The 22,967-nt window shown below is 46.7% G+C and overlaps 1 long non-coding RNA gene across 1 annotated transcript in view; it reads left to right on the top strand.

Moving 5' to 3' along the window:
- The window catches only part of LOC137770209 (uncharacterized), a 104,825-nt gene that overhangs the window by 56,744 nt on the left and 25,114 nt on the right, over positions 1–22,967 (top strand). The window contains exon 4 of the long non-coding RNA XR_011075137.1: positions 2,899–3,026. This is a non-coding gene — a long non-coding RNA (uncharacterized lncRNA). The remainder of the gene's footprint in view (positions 1–2,898; positions 3,027–22,967) is intronic.

Raw genomic sequence — 22,967 nt, 5'->3', positions numbered from 1 at the left:
TTCAGAGCCTGGGGGCCTTGGTTGTTTAATGAGGCACTGGGAGCCCACAAAGATTTAGATCAGAATGATTTGCCCATTTAGGATGCTGATTTTATCTCAGCATCACCCCTGAAGGATGCCACTTCTTCTCTGAAATGCCTGGAAGTCTGGATGTGGACATCAACAGCCCAGAATTTGAGGGGTATCTTGTAAGGATACAGTCAAGGGGTCTGGAGGCTGAAGCTCTTAATTTTGACACTGGAAGCTGCCTACCGCCAAAGAAACTGAGAGAAGCTAAGAATCTCCTGCTGGAAAAGCCCTTACAGAAGGGGACGCTAAAGTCCAGAGAGGTCAAGGGACTGGTTCAAAATCACACAGTACACCAGGGACTTTTAGCACCCGTGATAAGATCAGGTGGAAGAAAAAAGAACCTTCAGTCTATGCAGGGGAGAGAGTTGGCATGCTTCCTTCTTAGAAGACAAAGAGCAGTCTACAGTGTGCAAAAGGCACAAATACTATCTTTTGGAGCTTTAAAGCTTGAACATTTAAATTGCTTTCCTAAATGCAAAATACGTACTACAACGTTTTCAGAATCTCTAATTGTTGGTTGAGCAATTAAGAGACAGCCTATTAATATACGGTGACTGACTCATGAAATTGATTAAAAATGGCATTTGTATGCCTTTAAGCTGAGACATTTCCAATGTCTGGAGACACAAGGGCCTGAAACAAGATGTTGAGTGAATATTCACTGGATCAAAGGATGAGTGAGACTTGACCCTCTTAGGGGGACCTGGCCCTGGTCAGGGAATCTTAATTTTTTTTCCCTTTCTGATTCTAAAGCTTATTGTAGAAAATTTGGAAAATACAGAAAAATATGTAGGAGAAAAAATAATCACCACCCCCTTTATTAACCACCCCCATCCAACCTCTCCAGAAATAACCATTCTTAACATTAGGATATATTTCCAACAGCCTTTTTTTTTTTTTGGTATATATGTATTTTTAAAAATTGGTGTCAGCCTTAAGAGGTTTGAATCTTGCCTTGATTCTAACTTAGCATTTAACAGTCTCCAAAGAGATGAATTTAGGTAGCTGCATTATATTCCACTGAAAGGTTGTGGCATAATTTATTAAACTGTTTCTAGGTTGTTTCCAATTTTTCGATATTATAAATAACATGATGATAAACGTCCTGGTGCATAAATCTTGGACGCCATCTTTGACTGCACTCAAGGTCCATTTCCAGTGATGGGAGCGATTGGAGAATCCTCACCCTCCCTGCACTTCTGGCACCAGGCACCCAGAGGCTTCATCTCCAGCAGTGCCCAGCCCAGTCCCGCTCTTGGGCCCACAGCTTCAGCATCCTGGAAGATGACCTAGCAGGGTGGAGGAGAAAGCCTAAGTCTGTGGGAACTCACTGACCGAGCTGCTGAGCTGTGTGCCTTTGGGCAAGTCCTTCCGACTTTCTGTAAAAGGAGGAGCATGAACTACGTCATTGGGTTTCAATTTTATTTTTTTAAAAACCCTTTTTCGTTCAAAGGAATATCTACATTGAAGCCTGTTATGTAAAACAGAAAAGAGAAGCTCGGACTTCCCTGGCGGTCCAGTAGTTAAGACTCCGCGCTTCCACTGCAGGGGGCACGGGTTCGATCCCTCGTCGGTGTACTAAGATCCCGCATGCAGTGCAGTGCGGCCAAAAAAAAAAAAAAAGGCTCTCCTTTGACTGGAGTCAGAGCCATACCTGATTGTTCTTTCATCCAACAAAAATTATTGAGGACCTAGTAGGTGGCTGGCTCTGTGCTAGGTACTGGGAACAGGGAATGAGCAAAAACATTTGGCACTTCCCTACATCCCTAGACCCCTTGCATTGCATGGGGGGAAAGGCAGGGTGCCATGAGGCACTGTTAACTGTACTATACTAAGATTGCCACCATCAAGCACCTACTTTTTATGATATTCATTATTTACATACTTGATAAGGTAGCCTCTGCATTAGTTGAATTGCCCCAGGCTCTGCTCCCTTCTAGCCTTTCCTGATTCCACCATGTCTAGTGGCCCCTGAGCTCTGGGGTAGCTCCTCAGAGCCCCAAGGCCCTGCAGACCCAGTCTAAAACCTGTGGCCTTTATCCATTCCGGGACACCACTGTTGATACCACTCATGCTGCTGTTACTACTCCCAGCAGCTCTTGTCCCCTGAGTTCTCCCTGCTCACCAGGCACCATGCTCAGTGCTTTACATGCATTAACTCATCAGTCCTCACAGCCTTTTGGAGGTGGTACCTATCATCCCCATCTTACAGATGAGGAAACTGAGGTTCTTGGGTGCTAAGCCCCTTACCTGACGTTACATTCCATCTGCTTCCAGAGCCCATGCTCCTGCCAACCACACACACTGCCTCTGGGAGCCCCTTTTGTTGCCTCAGCATACTGGCAAGACTCTCCCAGTATCGGCTTGTGCTCAGCCCTCTGCAACCCATTATAGCATCTACTTGTACTACAAAGGGGGTTGAGAATGGGGCCTGAGAATGAGGCCTGTTTAGGTGACGATGCTGACTCCATCTGGGGACACCCATGGTCCTGAACGACTGGGTCCAACCAATAGTGTGAGTCAGGGCTGAGGGACCCAGACCATGTGTCTCTGTCTGGAATCCTTGACCCACCCTGAACCCTGCTTCATGCCCGTACTACCTCTCCTCCTTCGTGAAAAGCTATAAGCAGCTTTCTCCTTTCTTGCCATCTCAACCCAGGATCACAATGAACCCCAAAATAATTCCTGGCAAAAACTAACTTTGGGTCTAGGGTTCTCAGAGAACTCTGGCCAGGGAGACCTGGGTCAGCTTGACCACCTATTGGCTCTTGGGCCCCAGCTTCCTCATCTGTGAAACGGGAGGCTGACTTCCCCACTCTTCCTTCACAGGACTTTGGGGCTCAGAGAGACGCCTGATGAGAGCATGCTTTGTGAACCTGGAGTCCTGCACTTGTAGAAGGAAGCCCAGCCGTGACTGAGGGAACAAAGCTACAGGAAATGGTGTTCACAAATGGACGGTGAGTCCCGCAGGTCTTTAGGGTGATGCCGAGTCCCCTTCTTGCTTGCAGAGTTTGGTGACTGGCCAGCGGTGACCCCGGCAGCCCCTCTTTGAACCTGAGTCTCCTTATCTGAAAGACGGGGTCATCCTACCCACCTAGACGAGAGTCGTGAGGATGAATGGAGACAACATGTGGGGAGGTCTTAGCACTATCCCAGCCCCTAGTAGGTGCTCAGCAAGTGGGAGCTCCCACCTCCTCCTCCTCCCCTTCCTGAAGATTTCCACCCTGGACAGAAGTGCCTCAGCAGGTGACAAGGTCCTGGGGCTCTGGGAGCAGATGTGAAGGTCAGGGGCCAGGTCCCCAGGCAGGCCCTGGCCTAGGATGGGTGTGAGAGCAGCGGCTGCACCAGGGCTGTGGCTGCTGTCCATGTGGGCCTGGGGGGTGGGTGTCAGGAATGGGAGCATGGAGTTCTTTTGTCTGTTGCTCCCCAAATCTCAGCGACTGCTGGGAGAGCAGTTGCTGAGATTGGGGGAAGATTTCTACCTTCCAAACTGGGGAAAGGAGTGGGGTGTGAAGAGGGAGAGAATGCTTGGGTTCCTGTCCTGGTTCTGCCACTGGTCTCTGTGTGACTGTGGGCAAGCCCCCTCCCTACTTTGGCACACAATTTCTGTACCTGTAAAATCAAAGTTTGGTTAAATGTGTGTTTAGCAGTTGTGATCCATGAATCTGTTTCCCCAACCTGGCATCTGGAGGTGCTTTGCCAGTGTCTGAGTCTTGTGTGTTAGTGGGGCGGTTATGTGTCTGCAGCTTACCATGCCCACTGGCCTGGGGCATCCCCAAGGGCAGGAAATGTGTCTGATCCATCTTGTCTGTGCCCTCCAGGGCCAGCCCCGGCACTGCTTGATCGTGTCTGGCTGAATGATGGAAGGAAGGGCCCTCTGTGGCAGAGGGAGGGGGGCTGGCCTGCCGGTGTCGCCCTCTGCCTGCCCGCCCCCATGGCCAGCCAGGCTCCAAGTCTGGGGCTGGGTGTGGTGGCTGTCAGGGGCACAGGCAGATTTCGTATGATCCCGTTATTATTTCCCCAGTACAGTGGGGTTTGTCTGGGTGACACTAGACAGTAGCATACAGGGTTTTGTTATCAGCTTCCAGATCTGTCTACTTGGCCAGGCTGGTCTTCCGGAGGTCAGGGGCCTGTTGGATTCCTCTCTTCGTCCACAGCACCAGTACAGGGGTTTGGTACAGAGGGAGTGCCCAGTGAGTGGGCAGAGAACCCACTTCATTGCTGGGCTCCCTCTGACTCCATTCAAAGCTTCATTCGATAGCCCCTCAGTAACAGTCAGCAAGAGCCAAGCCCATGGCCAGGCTGTGCTGTGGAGGGAGAGAGATAAACCTGACTCAGTCCTGATCCTCAAAGTGCTCCCAGTGTGGCCGGGAAGGGCTAAGTGGACAGCGTGCTAGAGGGGTGAGATGAAGGACAACCTGGAGCTCTGTGAGCACAGAGGAGGGAGAGCACATAACCTGGCACATGAAACAAGCCTCTAAAACCACAGGCCCTGGAGCCAGACTATGTGTGTTCATATCCCAGGTCTGTCCTCTCTCAGCTCTGCAGCCTTGAACGAGCCATTTTATCTCTCTGTGCCTCAGTTTCCTCATCTGCCAAACACGTACTATAAGTAGGGCCTTAGAACAGTGCTTGGCAAATAGTGAGTAGTCAATAAATGTCAGCCAAAGGAAGACAACATATGGCCAGCCCTCCTCAGGGCATGAGAGGGACTCCTACCCTCTCTCTACAGTTCCCAGGACTGTATGGCCGCTGGGTGCCTCTTCAGAATTCGAGAGCTCTGCCACCCAGTTTTAACACTGCTGATCTAGGGGGAGACAGGCCCAGAGAGGGGCAAGGACTTGCCTGAGGCCACACAGCCAGTGGCAAAGCCAGGACTGAACCCATGAGCTCCTGCATCCCAGCCTGAAGGATCTTCCTCTTTCCCCAGTCATTTCCCTTGTAAAAGCCCCACATCTGCATGCTTGGGTTGATCACACGAGGCCCATGTGAAATGCAGCTGGATGCTCTTCAAAATTTGGGTCAAAAGTGAGTGTGCAAGCTGGCTTTCCCTGATCGTTGGATCAGTCAGAATTGCGCTGGTCTTCTTGGAATTTAAAAGAGTTTCTCTTTTAAAGTGAATTATTTTGGTTGGCTTTTGCCATTTAAAAACATATCTAGAAAGGTGTGATCAAATGGCTTCCTTTTCCTGTATATGTCATCTAAATAAGACGGAACCTGCATTGTCCTTTTTGGAAATTACCTGCTGCCCTGCATACCTTCTCTTCATTTTCTCTGCCAGATTTAAGGCCTTTGTGGGCATTCCTCCACCTGACCTCTCTTTCAGGCTCCATTCATCCTCATCTCTTCCCTGTGTTATTGCAGCCACCTCTTTCCTGTATCCTAGCATATGGTTTTGTGCTTCTCATTTCCTTCTCTACTGAACTGAGGTGTATTTTTTAAAAATCTATTCATATCATTTCCCTGTTGCAAACCTATGGCTTCCCAGAATCTTCACGGTAAGGACCATAGTCTTTAGCTTGTCATTTAAGGTCTTTCATGATCTGGCCTCAGTTTACCTATTCAGTTTCACTTCCCTTCTTCTTCCTAGATGCACATTCTTTATCCCCTATAGATAAGTCAGGGGAAACTAATTATCCAGGCCTCCAAGGCTAAGAAAGTTGCTGTCACTGAGGTCAGGTTTCTGGCAGTCAGGGCTTGTCTTAGTTTCCTGTGGCTGCTCTAACAAATTACCTCAAACTTAGTAGCTTAAGAAACAGAAATTTATACTCTTAGAGTTCTAGAGGTCAGAAGTCCAAATTGAATCTTATCAGGCTAACTCCCATTCCCTCAGGATGCTCCAGGGGATGCTCCATTTCCTTGCCTCTTCCAGCTTCTAGTGGCTGTGGGCGTTTCTTAGCTTGTGGCTGCATCACTCCAAACTCTCCCTCCGAGGTCACATTGCATTTTCCTGGTCTGTGTAAATCTCCCTCTGCTTCCCTCTCATAAGCTTCCTTGTGATCACATTTAGGGCCCACCTAGATAATCCAGGATAATCTCCCCAACTCAACACCCGTAACGTAATCATATCTGTGAAGCCCCTTTGCCATATCCGGTGACATTCCCAGGTTCCAAGATGAGGGCTTGGTTATCTCTGGGCTCATTCCTCAGCCAACCACAGAGCTCAGAGAGAACCAGGATGCATTTCAGCAACTCTCTCACAGAGGAGACAGTCTTTTTCCTGCCACTCTGAAGATCACTACTTACCTGCTGTGTGCAGCTTTCTCTCCTTTTAGCTTGTATTTTATGGGTTGGGGCAGATTAGAATTATTCTTTCAAAGTAGGCTAGATTGGATTTTGGCTAACACTGGCTATGCAACAGACAGAATTACTGAGAAATTAATTGGTGTCTTGTTTTGTTGACTACTGTAGGCTTTGCAGAAGGAACAAAAGCGTTTTCTCCCCAGGCTTTACCATAGCCCTGATATCTCTACCCAGGGAGGAACCTGTCTGTTTTTCCAAAGGTCTGGGCCTTTTGTTTAACCATTCATTGGGGGAGGGAAGCAGGTTTTCTTGTGTCCTCTGGCCAGAGTAGAGAATTGGCCTCGTGGAGGTTAACTGAGGCTCTCCTTGAATGGGGATGGTGACCCCAGGGCGTCTGGGGAGAGGGTGTGAGGCTTTGTGCTCTGGGGGTTGGAAAAAAGAGTGCGCAACCCTAGGATACACTGCCTACCTGTTTTCCCTCCCCATTCTCTACCCTGGGGGGTGGTGGGTTCCTAAGTGCATGGGGAGGCCTGAACCTCACCACAGTGTGGCTCCTGGGGGAGTGGCCTGGGGTGGGGGTGACTGCATGGGAGCCCAGGAACCCCAGGAGCCTCAGCAGAGACTGTCTCCCAACCCTGATAGCATTTCTTGGGGCAGAAGGGAGTAGAACGACCAGCAGAGTGACCTGATTTTGGATGGCCCTACAGGTCTGAGCAAGAACGTAAGCAGCTGTGACCATGAGGAGCAGCGGCCCCAAGACCTGGACTGTGTAAACCTGGGGGCTTCTTGTACCATCCAAGGGAGGTGGAGGGACTTCTTGTCGACCATGGACATGTGTGGGCAAATGGGCTTTATTATAGAAAGCATGAAATAGTCCCTGTGCCCTGTGAGCCATGGAGCAAACCTCAGGCCTCTTATCCACAAGGGACGTGAATAGGACTAGCACCCTCCTTTTGAAGTGAAGCCATAATCCACGCCGGTGTAGCAGACTACAATCAGACACTGTCAGATGCAGCCATGCTCTCCAGGGCCTCTCTGTCAGCTGGGGCAGACACAAACAGCTGCGATGCTGGGGTGCAGAGCTTGTAGTCCTGAGACAGGGACAAAAAGCTGGGGCGGGTGTGAGGGGTCGAGGGTGTGGGGCAAGGGCATGGTTATATCCCTAGCTGCCGAAATCAGAGAAGGCTCCCTGGAGGAGGGCCCATTCCTACTGAACCTCAATGGAAGAGAATTTTGGCCCAGGAGAGACAGGGTTGGGAAAATGATGTCCCAGATAGGGGATGGGAGTGGTGCAGGAGCCAGAGGGAGCATCCAAAGAATGAGCCACATTATAGGGTGACATGAGGGAGAAGTCAGGGCAGGAGGTTGGGGTTTGGCTTTGGAGGGGATTGGATGCCAGGCTGAGGAGGTAATAAAGAGAAGGCAAGAGTGATGTGATCAGTTTCAGCTATGGCTAAAGCTAAAGCTGGAAATAGCCTGGCCGGGTGTCACTTCCTGGAGTGTGGCAATGTGGCAGGACACCCTCTAAGGCATGGTGTGGTTACCTGGCTGCTTGGTCTTCCTCACCATGGCTGTCATCTATTAGGGACTCCCTCTTTCTAGATTATGTGCTAGATACTTTACAAGTTTCATTTCCTTCAGTCCTCACAAAAACCCTATGAGACAGATACTACTAGTTCCATCCTCATTTAACACTTGAGGAAACTAAGCAGAGAGAAGTCAAGTAACTTGCTCAAAGTCCCCCAGGTCATTATGGCAGGACCATCAAGTTCCCAGCAGATCTTGCCATAAAGGAACCAGGTCAGTCAATAACACTAAGAACAAAGGCTCTGAGCAAGCACCTGCTCTGACCACCCATTGAACAAATGGGGAAACTGAGGCTGGGCGGGGGGGCCAGACCAAAGTCACCCAGTAATTAGAGGCAGAGCTGGAAACCCAGGGGCGCAGACTTCCAGGCCAGGGCTTTCCCTGCTCCCCTCAGGAGTGGCCATGCCTGTGGATGCAGCAGACAGGTGGGATGCCTGGACGTGGTGCTGGCCAGGGTCCAGCCCACCATCTTCCATCCACTCCTGGCCCTCAGCAGGGGGCAGAGCCCACAGAGACCACCTATGGATACTATTTGTTGGTCACAAACTAGTTTGTGATTGAATTTTTCAAGATGTTTATTATGTAATTGTATGTATATGCATATATGTCTATACACACACAGATATTTGTGATGTATTTACTCATGGAAAAGCATAATGGTAAAATTAGCACCTGTGACCCACCACCCACCTTTGGAACTAGAATTTTCCTGGCATTCTTGCATGTGTCTGGGTGCATCTTCCCTATCTTATCTCCTTGCTTCCCCCAGGGGTGACCACGACCCAGATTTCATTGTTTGTCATTTCCTTCGTATTTTGTAATAGTTCTAGCACACATGTATAGATCCCAAAGCCATACGTTATTTACTTTTGCCAGCATTTGAACTTCAAGTAGTATTATAATCTATATTATCTTCTGTGAATTCTTTTTTAAACTCAGTGTTTTTTTCTAAAATCCATCTGTGTTGATGCATGTAGCTATAGTTAATTCATCTTCCCCACTGTATAATATTCCATTGTGTGGAATGCCACATATTATTGATCTATTCTTTTGCTGCTGGACATTCGGTTTGCTTCTAGTATTTTGCTCTGATGAATAATGCTGCCATGACCATTCTTGGACATGTCTCCCAGTGCGTATGGAAGAGTTTCTCAAAGACATATCTTGGAGTGGGACTGCTGGATCATATAGTATGTGAACAGTCAACCCCATAAGTTAAAGCCAAATCAACAAATGCTCCCACCTGCAGTGTGTGTTTCCCCCTCTCCTTTACCTTGTGGTCTCCCTCTAGTGCCCCCTATTGGCAGAGGCTAAGAAGGCGCCAACTGGTCAAACCCAACAACAACAGAGTCCCAGGTCTGGCATCACAATGCAGAATTTAGGAGTAGGGTTAGAGGTGAAAGGCATAGCAACTAATTTAGAAAGATGTGATCACTATGTTGACTGAATAAAAAACAACTAGGCCAATGTGGCCCGAAGGTGGCTACTTTAAAACCTCTGCAGTGTAACCTGATTTCCTACTGATCTTCACTCTGTCCTTCTGCTTTTAGGGAATGGCTCATCTTTCCCCAAACATGGTGCCCTTCCACCTCCAAGCTTTTGTTTCTCTTTCTCTCCATTTCAATTCCCTCTTTGTCTGGATACCTTGCTCCTTGTTCTCATTGCTGAAAGCCCATTTCAAATGTTGTGTCCTTCATGGCTTTTTCTCTGATCTTTCCAGTGGAGGTAATAAAAATATCCTTCCGTTGGGTTCCATGACCCTGTATCTGCCGTCTGTCTGGGCAACAGGCATTATTTCACTCAGTATCACAGGTGTTTTGGTTTATGACTCATCTCCTCAGAATTTTTTCTTAACTTTAAGAAAGCAATGCAGCAGTGTGGGAAGAGAGAAAATAATCACTTAATATCCCACTGCTGGCACAACTTTTATCATTTTATGTATTCCTTTCTAGTTTTTCTGTCCACGTGTTTTTTTTTTTTAATAAATAAATTTATTTATTTATTTATTCATTCATTTTTGGCTGCGTTGGGTCTTCGTTGCTGCCACGGGCTTTCTCTAGTTGCGGCGAGCAAGGCCTACTCTTTGTTGCGGTGCATGGGCTTCTCATTGTGGTGGCTTCTCTTGTTGTGAAGCACGGGCTCTAGGTGCTCAGGCTTTAGTAGTTGTGGCACATGGGCTCAGTAGTTGTGGCTCACAGGCTCTAGAGCGCAGGCTCAGTAATTGTGGCGCATGGGCTCAGTTGCTCCGCGGCATGTGGGATCTTCCCAGACCAGGAATCGAACCCCTGTCCCCTGCACTGGCAGGCAGATTCTTAACCACTGTGCCACCAGGGAAGTCCTGTCCACATGCTTTGAATGTGTAGCATGCTTGTAATGTTGTAGCTGATTTCTTTTTTATCCTTATTAGGTCAAAAGGCTTTTCTCCCATTTGCTTCCATAGTCTTCATCACAGTTTTTAATGGTTGTGCATTGTTCCATTGTGTGTTACTAATCTTTTGGTTCTAAGTGACAGAAACTCAACCTAAATAAGCTTCAACAGAAAGGGAATCTTTATGCAGATGATACTGGGGCATCTCACAGAAGCCAGGGGTAGGCTTCTGGCTGGGCCTTGGGGACCCCCAGAACAAGGATGCAAATGCCATGAGGTATTATCCTGTGTCTGTGTCAACTTCATTCCTTCCTTCTTTCCCACCTGATCTTCTTCCTCTGATTTTCCTGTTCACGTGGCAGAGAACACCCACACACCATGCGCAAGCTTTACATGTGATAATTCAGTCACCCCTCAGAGACTGGTCCCTCTTTCTCAGGAGCAGACTCCTTTTGTGTAGTTAGGGGCAGGGTCACATTCTACTAATGTGGGTCATCCTTGAATAACCCTGTAGCTGGTGTAGAAAAGGGATCCTGGGAAGAGAATCCCATGGTGAGATTTTATATTGCCTCCAAATAACTGCTACAGTAGTCATTGCATGTATTAGCATATAAACTTTTCCTTACTTTGAATTATTTTCTTGTCCAATTCTTAGATGTGGGATGACTGGATCACAAAGTTCGTAATTTTTATATATGATATTATTACCAAATTGATTTCAAAGAGTTATTCAATTCACTCCCATTGTGTGAGAGAGCCTTTTCATTGTACCATTGAGAACACTGGGCATTATGACTTGAAATAGATTTTTTTACTATTTTAATAATCATAAAAATATATCTCTGTAATTTTTATTAGCATTTTTCTGGCTACTGGTGAGGCTGAAGATTTTCTCATATATTTGTTATATTAGAGTATATTCCCTTTTGCGAATTGTCTTTTCCTGGTTTTGCCCATTTATCTAGTGGCATGTTAATTCTGCTCAGATTTAATTGCTTCCTTCTTCTGTGTGTGCGTTTCACTTTCTCTACCTTTCTGCATGGTCTAGCTTGTATTATCATTACTTGTCTGATTTTTCTTATTGGACTGTGAGCTCCTGGTGGACAGAGCCAGCCCTGAGCACCAGCCTAGCATGGAATACTTGTAAAGCCCTCAGTGGTGGTTAATTGGATAAAATAAGCCTATGGTTACAGTCTCCATTATGCAGGAGTAATTTTTCAGCCTGAGTAGTGTGCATATAGGCTACAGGGATGCAAGAAGCATAGACTTCATTCATTCAGACTAAAGATCTGCTACATGCTAGGGTCTAGGAGTGCCTTGGAGCCACAGGACAGTGGAGGAGAGAGAATTAAACATGGATTGCACAGCTGTGAGAAATCCTACTTATCCCACAGAGTTCCAGAGAGTTCTATGAACTCTAATGGGGAAGGAGCACAGATCCAACATAATCTAAAGCAGAAATCAGCAAACTTTCTGTAAAGGGCTAGATAGTTTATTTAAGGTCTTTCAGGCCATATACAGTATCTGTCACATAGCCTTCCTTGTAATTTGCTTTCTTTTTTTTACAGCCCTTTAAAAATGTAAAAACAATTCCTAGCTCGCAGGCCATGCAGAAACAGTTATGGGCTTGATTTGGTCTGCAGGCTATAGTTTGCCAACCGGGTCTAGACTCCAGAATCACAGAACATAATAGCTGGAAGAGCCAACTCCCTCATTATTTTACAGATGGCAGAGCTATGTGTTGGGTCCCTTTGCTGTTGCCTGTGCTAAGCTGGACAGCTAAGGGATTTTGCTGGGACTTTGGCAGGTCCCCTCTGCCTGTCTTCTGGGATAACCTGCTCCATTCCCTACTTTTGTGCCACGGCCGGTGCTGCCTCAGGAAGTTAGGGAGTGGTCTGTTAGCAGAGCACAGCGGGTATTTCCTGTCCCTCCCACAATGGGATTCTTTGACCCTGTGTCCTCCTGTTGAATTGGGGTTGGGGGGGGGGTGACAAAAGATGGAATGACGGCATTATTAATTGATGCTTGTGTATCCTGAGGCTGAGAATTTTGTTGAGTGTAGAAGTATTTCCCTTATTACAATCGATTTTTACAGCAAAGGTGACATTCTTTTTTCAACTGAATAATGTATAGGACAGACTATCCTAAAGATAATTGCTTCTTCTCTCCTGAGATAACTCTCCTGACCAAGTATACACAGCAACAGACAGGACATGAAGATGCTTCCTCTGTCTCCAGAGCCTTCCGCAGGCTCAGGGCCTCACCCAGCCTCAGAGCTGGACTTTCAAGCTGTGTACTGCCTGGAACATCCGGCCTCATGGGAACCAACACCTGCTTAGCCACGGGTCTCTCTGGGGCTCCCATCTCTGCTCTCAGTGGGCTGTTTCCTGTAAGGAACAGCTACCACCATCCACAACCTTGTGCTCTTATCACTCTCACTAGGATCGTCTTGATACCCCAGCTTGGGATGGGCAGAACTTGCAAGCAGCGAGGAATGATTTGACCTGATAATCAGATCATTAGTTAGGGGCTGAGGTTCTGTTGTTCACACTGCTTCTGCCAGCAATGTGACCTCAGGCAAGTGTCTACCGCTCTCTGGGCCTCAGTTTCCCCTTTGGTAGTAGGGGAGGACTGACCTTGTTCTTCTTTAGTACACTGTTTCTGGCAGGCTTGTGATGAGGCTGACTTCGGATCAGGTTCAGCTCTGAGAACCACCAGAGTGTGCCTGGGACCCAGGCTACCCTCCCGCAGCACTGCCCTCCTCCTGCCTCCATGGTGTCTGTGTGTTTTTCTTCTGACTCCTCTCCTCCTTGCATTTCTGCCCCACTCATGCTAAATGATCCGTCAGAGTGCTCTCCCCTCCTGGCCTTTGTACCTGCCTGCCCTCTTCCTGGAATGCCCCTCCCCCCCACCCCTCCACGGGGCTAACCCCTGCCAGCCTTGCTGGGGTATCCCCTTCTCCGGAAAGCACCCCTCCACCGAGCTCTTTCTGCTCCTCCCACGCTGGGTTGCAGTGGTGGGTTTTGGGGGGAGGTGGTAGCCCCAGCTCTGATTCCTCTTGGTACCCCTGTGTTTGTCATGGATCTGGACACCAGGCAGGGAGAATGGGTGGACCTGGTGGGGGCAGAGCAGGCATGGGGAGCAAAAAAGATGATTTATGGAATGACTGAGTTATATTTTATTTTCTAGAAAAAGGAGGTGCTGGAGCTCTGGCCACCTCCCTGCCTGCCTCTCTGCCCACTGCCTCCCCTGGCTCCATCACCCTGAGCTCCAGGGACCTAGGAATAGTAAGTCATTTGAGGGGCCTGCATGGGGAAATGAGGGCAGTGTGTGGAGGCATCTCACAGGCTGGACAGCAGCACCCCTGGCCCCTCCTGACTGTGGTCAGCGTGTCACTGGGCACTCTTGGCCACTCGTAGCTGTTATCTTGTGCTCTTCCCCCCTAACTTTTCCAGGAAGGCCCACTAGTAGGATCAGGACTCCAGTAGAAGAGAGGGGCTTCTTTTGGGGGCCATGAGGTAGAAGGAGCCCTGGCCCTAGAGTTAGGGTTCAAGTTCAGCTCTGCCTTTGACTTGCTGGGTGACCTTGGGCAAATCCTATCCCTTTCTGAGCCTCAGTCTCCCTTCTACACATTGAGGTCAGAAGGGATGATCTCTAAGACACCTTTCAACTAAAAAAGGAGGTCCTGCAACTCACATCCTGTGAGGTAAGGTAGAGATGGAAGCTACCCAGTGGCAAGATGACAAACACTGTGGTGATTCATTTGTCCTGAGGCTGTTCTGGGAATGGGTTGCCACAGGTGGGAGGGAAGGCTCAGCATAATTCCAGGAATCTGGATGGAAAGATCTGGAGATAGCCACATACTGGCCAGGATAGAAACATGTGGCACTACTATACCTGGAAATCGACCTCCGAGTGCTACTGACATGGCACCATCACTGTCAGGAGAGGGGGACAGATGTGGGATCCAGGAGGTGGCCCCTGCTCAGGCCTGGAGGTGCATGTGAGTGCATGTGCATATGTATGTGTGGGTAAGTGAGCTTTTGTGCCTGTGACTTTGGCCCTGTGTGTGGACATAGGCTACTTCATGTGTGTGAGAACGTGTGTGCATGAATGAATGAATGTGAACATGAGTATGTATGTGTGTATTGAGGACAAAGCCTTTCGTTTAGCTTGACTCTGTTGCAAGCACACCAGGACCTGGTGTTTCTTTGTTTATTTTCACATACCTTCATGCACGCACATATACACACACCACACACACACACACACACACACACACACACACAGCTTCAAGGAGTAAGCTTCAAGCTGGTACAGACTTGCCTATCTCAGAGTGATAAGTCACTTTTGACATTAACCCATTTACAGTCTAGGTTTTGAAATGCACAGGGAATAGATTCTCCTGAGATGACCAACTTAATCTAACGATTGATGTGGAACAAACACATGTCAACATGTGTTTGCCAACTTGACTACTTATTTAGGATAGTAGCCAATAAGCAGAGCTGATGATGGAATTCTCTAGTTCATCGTTTTCTTCCTTTCCTGCATTTTTTTGTTCTATTCTCTTCTTCCCTCCTTAGATATCTATCGAGCTCCATATCATAAAGGGCATTGAATGGGATGATTAAAAGTTTCTACTTAATTCTGTGGTTCACAAGAAGCCCCTGGAGTTTTCTGAATGAGTTAGTGAAGGGTTCAGGGCTTTGGGCCCTTGCTGTTTAGTGGTTTTGACCTTGGCCTTGAGGAGATGGTTACTGGCCTCTGTGAGGCCTCGTTTAAGGTAGTGGCCATAGTGATAGTGAGAATTGCTGATGCTCACATGGCTCCTGTGAGCCAGGCATCATTTCAGTTGCTTCAGGTCCATGGACTCCTTTACCCTCCATAGCCCTCAGTGCTAAGTGCTATTATTATTCCCACTTCACTGATGTGAAAACTGAGGCCCAGAGCAGTTAGGAGACTTGCCCTTGGCCACAGAGCTACTAAATCAAGCCAAGATTTGCACCAGGCAGTTGAGCTCCATAGCCCAGACCCTTTGCCGTAAGCTCTCCTGTCTCTCAGTGTGCAGGAGGAGCAGAGGGAGGAATTTGGGGTGCCTGAGCAGGACTTGTGAGTGCTGGGGTGTGTGGGTGAGGGTGAGGGCAACTCTGACATGCTCCCAGGTTTCTGGTTTGGGCCACAGAGGACGGTGGGGTCCTTCGATTCAGCCTCTCAGGTTTCAGGGCCTGCCTTGGCCTTGGCCTAGAGCAGTGGACCTCACCTCCATTCAAGGATGGAGTGTCTGTACATCGCTGTACACTTTGTAGTTCCCTGGGAAATCTCAACACATTTAAGTTCATCGTGCAAAAGAGAACCAGAAACAGTTTACCTGTAGGAAACAGGGCTCTGTTCTATGTGTGCCAAATGTAGTAAAAACCATACGCTCATGGAAAAGTTGTTGAACTTGCAGTTTTATTCTGTTTCCCATTAATATTCATTTCTCCATTTGTCATTTGTTCACTAATTTTTGTTAAAAAAAATCTTTGCTCAAAAGTAGACAAGTAGTTCCAAGCACTAGTTTTAAGAAAAATGTATCAAATAAAAAATTTTAATTCAGCACATTCTCCCCATGAACTTAATGTTATTATCATTATGTGGAAACCATTGAGTAGATGACCCTATTCAACTCCCAAAGCACCAGAGTTGGAGAACTGTGTCCAACTGTCTCATTCTCTCTGGAGAATGAACCTATGGAAACAGAGTCTCCTCAATTCCCTGGTCCTAACTCACTGTGGGTGCAAAGAAAGTTACATTAACAATAATAACTTAAATTCTGCTAGTTCTTCAACCACCTCTTAAATTCTCTCCAGGTTGTTCCCTGAGCATGTCCCACATGTGTTCACACAATGGGATATAAATAGAGATGGTATATAAACCTTAAGGAAGTATCTTTAAAAGTAGGAAGAGATGTCCTTCTTTATTACTTCTTGCTTGCTGGAATGCAGCTGTAATGGATGGAGGTCCGGCAGTCACATAGAACCATGAGTCAACTTTGGGAATGCAAGGTAGAGTAGCAAGATAGAAGGAACATGGGTTCTTTCTTTCTTTCTTTCTTTCTTTCTTTCTTTCTTTCTTTCTTTCTTTCTTTCTTTCTTTCTTTCTTTCTTTCTTTCTTTCTTTCTTTCCTTCCTTCCTTCCTTCCTTCCTTCCTTCCTTCCTTCCTTCCTTCCTTCCTTCTTTCTTTCTTTCTTTTCTTTCTTTCTTTCTTTCACTTCTGGCTGCTTTGGTTCTTTGTTGCTGTGCGTGGCTTTCTCTGGTTGCGGGGAGTGGGGGCTACTCTTCATTGCAGTGTGCAGGCTTCTCACTGCGGTGGCTTCTCTTGTTGCGGAGTCCGGCTCTAGGTGCGCGGCCTTCAGTAGTTGCAGCACGTGGGCTCAGTAGTTGTGGCTCGCGGGCTCTAGAGCACAGGCTCAGTAGTTGTGGCACATGGGCTTAGTTGCTCCGCGATATGTGGGATCTTCCTGGACCAGGGCTCTAACCTGTGTCCCCTGCATTGACAGGCGGATTCTTAACCACTGCGCCACCAGGGAAGCCCGGAACATGGGTTCTTGATCCTGTGGTATGCCATACCAGCTCAGTATTTCTTATTGCTGGACTTCTCAAAAGTTAGAGAAGAATAAACTTTTATGTTGTTTAAGACGCTATTTTTAGGGTTTTTCTTTTCCTCAAAGCTGAACTTTACCTCAACAAATACTGATGCCAAAATGGAACTGTGTTCTTCTCAGTCCTCCTGACCAGAGCCTCTCTGTGTCCATGCTGGAGTGAGGCAATGAGTCACTCCCCAACTCTGCTACTTACTGTTTTACTTGGGCTCCACAGCAAAAGGTCTTCAGATTCCCAGAGTAACCCTTTTCCTTACCTTATTTTTCTCCCCTAGCAATGTGTTAGTCCAGGCTTCTCATACTTTAATGTACATGAATCACCTGGGGAACTTGTTAAAATGCAGATTCTGATTCAGTAGGTCTGGAGGTGGGGCTGGAGAATCTGCATTTCTAACAAGTTTTCAGTTGGTGTTGCTGCTACTGGCCCAGACCAGGATTTGAGTACTAAAGCTGTTGGAATGCTCGGCTGTGAGCTGCTTGCAAGCATGGACCATGTGGAATCTCGTTTGTTTCCATAATGCTTGGCGCACAGTAGACACTCAGTGTATGCAGAATGACTGACTGAATACTGTAATAGGCCATTAGTATGCAAGATGCCAAGAAGTCCTGCAGAAAGGAAACTGACCCTTTGTTTACTATGCATATCTCAAATTTATTTTCACTGGAACCCTATTTTCAAAAATACCTATTGACATTCCGTGGAAATAGTGCTGTGAGAAACCCACTTTGGCAGACCCTGATTTACATGGGGTCTTTGCCGACCCTGTAGCCAGAGTGAGCCCATTTCCATATGGGAGCCTCATATACAGAATTCTATTTGGGTGTCTGCTTCAGCAATTAGGAGAAATTGTTTCAGCTCAGACTCCCTGTATCCCTGAGGGCCTGCAAACTCCTTGAGGGGACATATTTGAATACATTAAAATATAGGCTCGGGTGCTATTGCCAAGGTGTTGGGCCCAAGCAGTGCCCAATAGGCCTATGACCCCCCTCAGGGCAGTGAGAGCCTGAGTTGTTTGCTAATTAGCATGCTCCTGTGGATTTGTTCAAATGTCTTTGTTCCCAGGCTGAGGCAAGGAGGAAGTGCTGGGGAGAAAACTGAAGGAGTTTGAAGCTGGGGAAACCGCTGAGTTTCCCTCCAGGGTTGATGTTGACTAGGTGAAGCCCTAGAGCTTTTTCCTGTAAAAGAAGCCTCCTGGGCTCTGGAAGGTCTGCTTTGCCAGCTTCACGGGAAGGAGGGAAGCTGGCAGGAGGGTCTTTGTCATCCCTCTGTGGGAGCATTCTCAGAAATGCAGGCCTGGGGCTTCCCTGGTGGTGCAGTGGTTAGGAATCTGCCTGCCAATGCAGGGGAAACGGGTTCGAGCCCTGGCCGGGGAAGATCCCACATGCCGCGGAGCAACTAAGCCCGTGCGCCACAACTACTGAGCCTGTGCTCTAGAGCCCGCTAGCCACAACTGCTGAGCCTGCACACCCTAGAGTCCATGCGCTGCAACTACTGAACCCGCAACTACTGAAGCCTGCGCGCCTAGAGCCCGTGCTCTGCAACAAGAGAAGCCAAGACAATGAGAAACCTGCGCACCACAACGAAGAGTAGCCCCCGCTTGCCACAACTAGAGAAAGCCTGCGCACAGCAACAAAGACCCAACACAGCCAAAAATAAATAAATTTATTAAAAAAAAAAAAAAGAAATGCAGCCCTGGCTGTCTGTTCAGGAGCCCCATGAATGCCCTGTAGCCCCCATCAAGACGAATGCACAGGATCAAGTCATGGGGTCTACATGGGCTGCATCCCCTGAACTTGAGCACCCAGCTCCTTATCCTCATTTTGGGTCTTAACAACAACTCTGGATCAATAAGGAAAAACCTATTCAACATTCTGTTGCATATGTCAAAAGATATGGCCCCTATGAAATAAAGGCAGAAAGCCATAGGAATAGAGGGACAGACAAGCCACAGAATGAGATTTTTTAAAAAGTTAAATGAAAAAAGAATTAATGAGAAAAGGAAACACTGTGATAGAAACTAAAAATGTAATCACAGAATTAAAACTCCCCACTAATCCCTTGGTGAGATTAAAGAACAGAATTGGTGCTGTGAAATATTAAATCAGTGCTGTAGAGGTCAAGGTTGAAAACTCTCATCAAAAATGCAGGGGAAAAGACAAAGAAATTAAAATGGCAAGATAGGTATGGAGACCAGAGACTAAAGCAGTGCCAAGCAGACACTCCATGCTTCTGCGGGTGAGATTGGAGAGAAGCAATCATCCAATAAACCAGGGCTCCCCAACCCCTGGGCCGCGGACCAGTACCGGTCTGAGACCTGTTAGGAACTGGCCGCACAGCAGGAGGTGAGCGGAGGTGAGCAATTGAAGCTTGTCTCCTGCTCCCCATTGCTCGCGTTACCGCCTGAACCATCCCCCCCCAACCCCCGTCCATGGAAAACTTCTTTTCCACGAAGCCTGAACCATCCCCCCCAACCCCCGTCCATGGAAAACTTCTTTTCCCCGAAACCGGTCCCTGGTGCCAAAAAGGTTGGGGACCGCTGCAATAGACAAGAGAACACCACACGAATCCTGAGTGTGCAGCTCGGAAGAGATCAACGTGTGCCACACAAACATCGCTGAAGATGGAACTATATCTAGACACCTCACAAAAATGTTTAAGTAGTAGGATCTTAAAAATCCTACGAGTATATGCGCAGAATAAAGAGGAACCTACAAAGGAAGAGAAATCAAACTGGCTTCAGACTCTTGCTGCCCTCAGTTTTCAGAAGAATAAAGAAAAAAATTGCAATCCAATTATTTGATGCCCCACCCAAGTACATTTAATATTTGAAGTCTCAAGAAAGATACGCTCAAATATGCAAGAGTTTAAAGTTTTCATACTCTCAAGTATGCAAGAGTTTAAAGGACATACCACCTTGTACCCTTTCGAATAAGGAACTTGAAAGAGCATTAAATATTGTCAAGAGATGAAGCAAATTTAAGAACTGAAATTGGGGAAGCCCTGGTGCAAGAGGACAGGGAGCAAGTGCCTGTTAAACAGAGAAAAATATAAGAAGTTGTAACAGTGGTACAAAATAATGAAAGTTAAAAATATTCTCAAAAAGAGGCAAGAGGACTCAGGAAGTACTGATTTACTCTTGCCTGATATTTAGAAAAAAATGTGGATTAAAGAATACTTCTAAAAAAATTAAAACTATCTGTTGAATTATAGACAGAATATGTATCTCATATATACATATACACAATATAAGATACACTATAATGTATAATACATGAGATATAATGTAATACGTATGTGTGTATACTCTTTCTCTCTCTCTCTCTCAGATAAAAACCAAAGAATACATGGTCCCACACCAAACAGCAAACACTAGAAAGAGCAAGCATTAAAATAATCTTTAGGTCTTTCAAGATGACTCTCTTAGTAACTTTCAAACATGCAATCCAATATTATTAACTATAGTCACCATGCTGTACATTACATCCTATGACTTATTTATTTTATAACTGGAAGATTGTGCCTTTTGACAAGGAGAGTAGATCTTAAAAGTTCTTATCAGAAAAAAAGCTTTTAATTATCTTCAGGTGATAGATATAATACTAAATATATGTTACAACAATTAATGTAAATGGGTTGCATTTCTTTAAGACAAAAATTCTTAGACTATATGCTATCTATAAGAGGAACTTAGTGAAGCAGGAATTAAAAAGCAAATGGGATTCAGCAATTCCACTCTAGGTTTGTACCTAAAGAGTTGAAAGCATGAACTCAAATGGATACTGGTATACCAATGTTCATAGCTGCATTTTTCACAATAGTCAAAAGGTGGGAACAACCCAAGTGTCCATCAACAGATGAATGAATAAACAAAACGTGGCATGTAGATACAAAGGAATATTATTCCTCCCTAAAAAGGAATGAAGTTCTGATACATGCTACAACATGGATGAAGCTTGAATACATTATGCTAATTGAAAGAAGCCAGACATAGAAGAACAAATACTGTATGATTCCATTTACACGTGGTACCTAGAATAAGCAAATTCATAGAGACAGAAGGTAGATTAGAGGTTGGCCAGTAGATTTGGTGTTTGGTAGTGCCTTTAAGCTGGTTCCTGTGCCTCCATCGTCCTTTGAGTACTTCCTTACTTTCTAGCAAGACAAGATGTTCCAGGTTCATTTGTACTTTCCCTTTCTAAACCCTGGAGTCAGCCATTTCTCCAAGGAGTCCTTGTTCCTTTCAGTGTATACTGGTATTTAGAAGTCAAGATCTGGGCACTAGGTGTGCTCATTGCTATTGGGGTATTGCTGCTTCCAGCCTCCTTCATTGGAATTAGGGAATTAGCCTGGCCTCTCAACAGCGGGGTCCACAATGGCTCTCCCTTTGTTGAATGTGATAGAAAAGGGGGGACGTGCACCAAAGGAGCTTTTTTCTCAACCCCTCTCTACTCTGTGAATGGAACAATTTTGGCAAAACCCTTCATTTGAGTCACCCCCAAGGAGAAGACTAAAACCTCTTAGATCACTGTTGGCTACTGAAAACATCACTCACCTATCCTACACCCCCTAAGCTCCATCAGGGGCCTTATCCTTGCTGAACTCTTTTCTCTTCTAGTTGACATTCATAGGGCTAAGGCACAGCAGGACCCAGGCCTCTTCCCAGTGGGAGTGGGGAATGGGGCAAGGGTTAGGATCACCAGGGAGCTCATGTCCCTCAGCAAGTCTTCATTCCAACCAGAGGCAAAGAAAGGAGAGACATCCTAGCTCTGAAGTTTCTGCTGCTCACTCCCAGTGCAGGGAAGCTGCTAGTGCACGGGCACCTACAGCACAACCAGGGCTGGGAAGAAGCTCTGATATTGGAAATCCAGAAGAAAGCATGACTTCAGAGTTCTTTTCTAAGAAATGACCCTTTTGCTACCACAGGGAGTTATCTGCAGACAAAAATTACTGTTTTTCATAGAAATAGTCCTTCTCTGTTTCCCTTCCTTGTCCCCAGACCAGCATCGAGTAAGTGATTCCCAGGGAGGGGAGGGCAGGAAGAAGAGCCCCATGACCTGGGGGGCAGGGGATGCTCTTAGGCCTGAGTACCCCAGTAGTCATGATCCCCTTCCTCCCATACTTCTGAGGACTTGGACGTGCTTCATGCCTCATCATCATTGATTCGAACCTTCCCAGCTGCACCGCTGCGTGGATCAGATGGCCACTATGAATTCAGACATCTCACACCTATAGACAGGGACCTATTGTGCCTTAACAAATTGCTTTTCCTGTACGCTGTAGCTGGGAGAGTCTCTCTCTCTCTTTCTCAATAACTTTTTTGAAAGATAATTCGCCTCCCATACAATTCACCTGTTAAAAGTGTGTATCATTCAGTGGTTTTTAGTAAATTCACAGATACGTGTAACCATCACCATAGTCAATATTAGAACATTTTCATCATCTCAAAATAAAGAAACCCTGTACCCTTCAGCTATCATCCCTCTATCTCCCCAACCCCCAGCCCCCAACCCTAAGAAACCGCTAATCTACTCTGTTGTTATAGATTTCCCTAGTTTGGAATTTCAGATGAGTGGAATCATATAGTATGTAGTCTTTTGTGACTGGTTTCTTTCACTTAGTATTAGGTTTCCAAGGATTGTCCATGTTGTAACCTGCATCAGCACTTCATTTCTTCCACATTCCTCTTGAGGGTAGTGAGCAGGCCAAGTGTGGATCCATGGAGTAGGGGAGTATCTCCAGAGACCCCCACATCCAGGCTCATGGTGAACGTGGCTAATTTCAGGGCATGTCATTCGCTTCCTCCTTAGGTGGTTGGTGGATCAGAGACCCGTAACTTCTCCCAGAAACTCCTTGCCAGCCTGGTGGGGATTGTCTTTGTACTTTACAGATAGGCTTCTGCCCAAGGCCACCGTGGTCACCACTTTGATCTTGCCAAAGGACATCTGCTATTTCCAGGTGTTCCGAATGTCCTCAGCCTGCTTATAACTCACACTGGCGATGAAGAGGATCAAATAGTATTTGTAGGTGCCTGCACACTTCTGAAGCTCTTCTGCGG

This window comes from Eschrichtius robustus, chromosome 10 (assembly GCF_028021215.1).
Source record: "Eschrichtius robustus isolate mEscRob2 chromosome 10, mEscRob2.pri, whole genome shotgun sequence".
Lineage (NCBI taxonomy): Eukaryota > Metazoa > Chordata > Mammalia > Artiodactyla > Eschrichtiidae > Eschrichtius > Eschrichtius robustus.
This window is presented reverse-complemented; position numbering and strand designations above follow the sequence as displayed.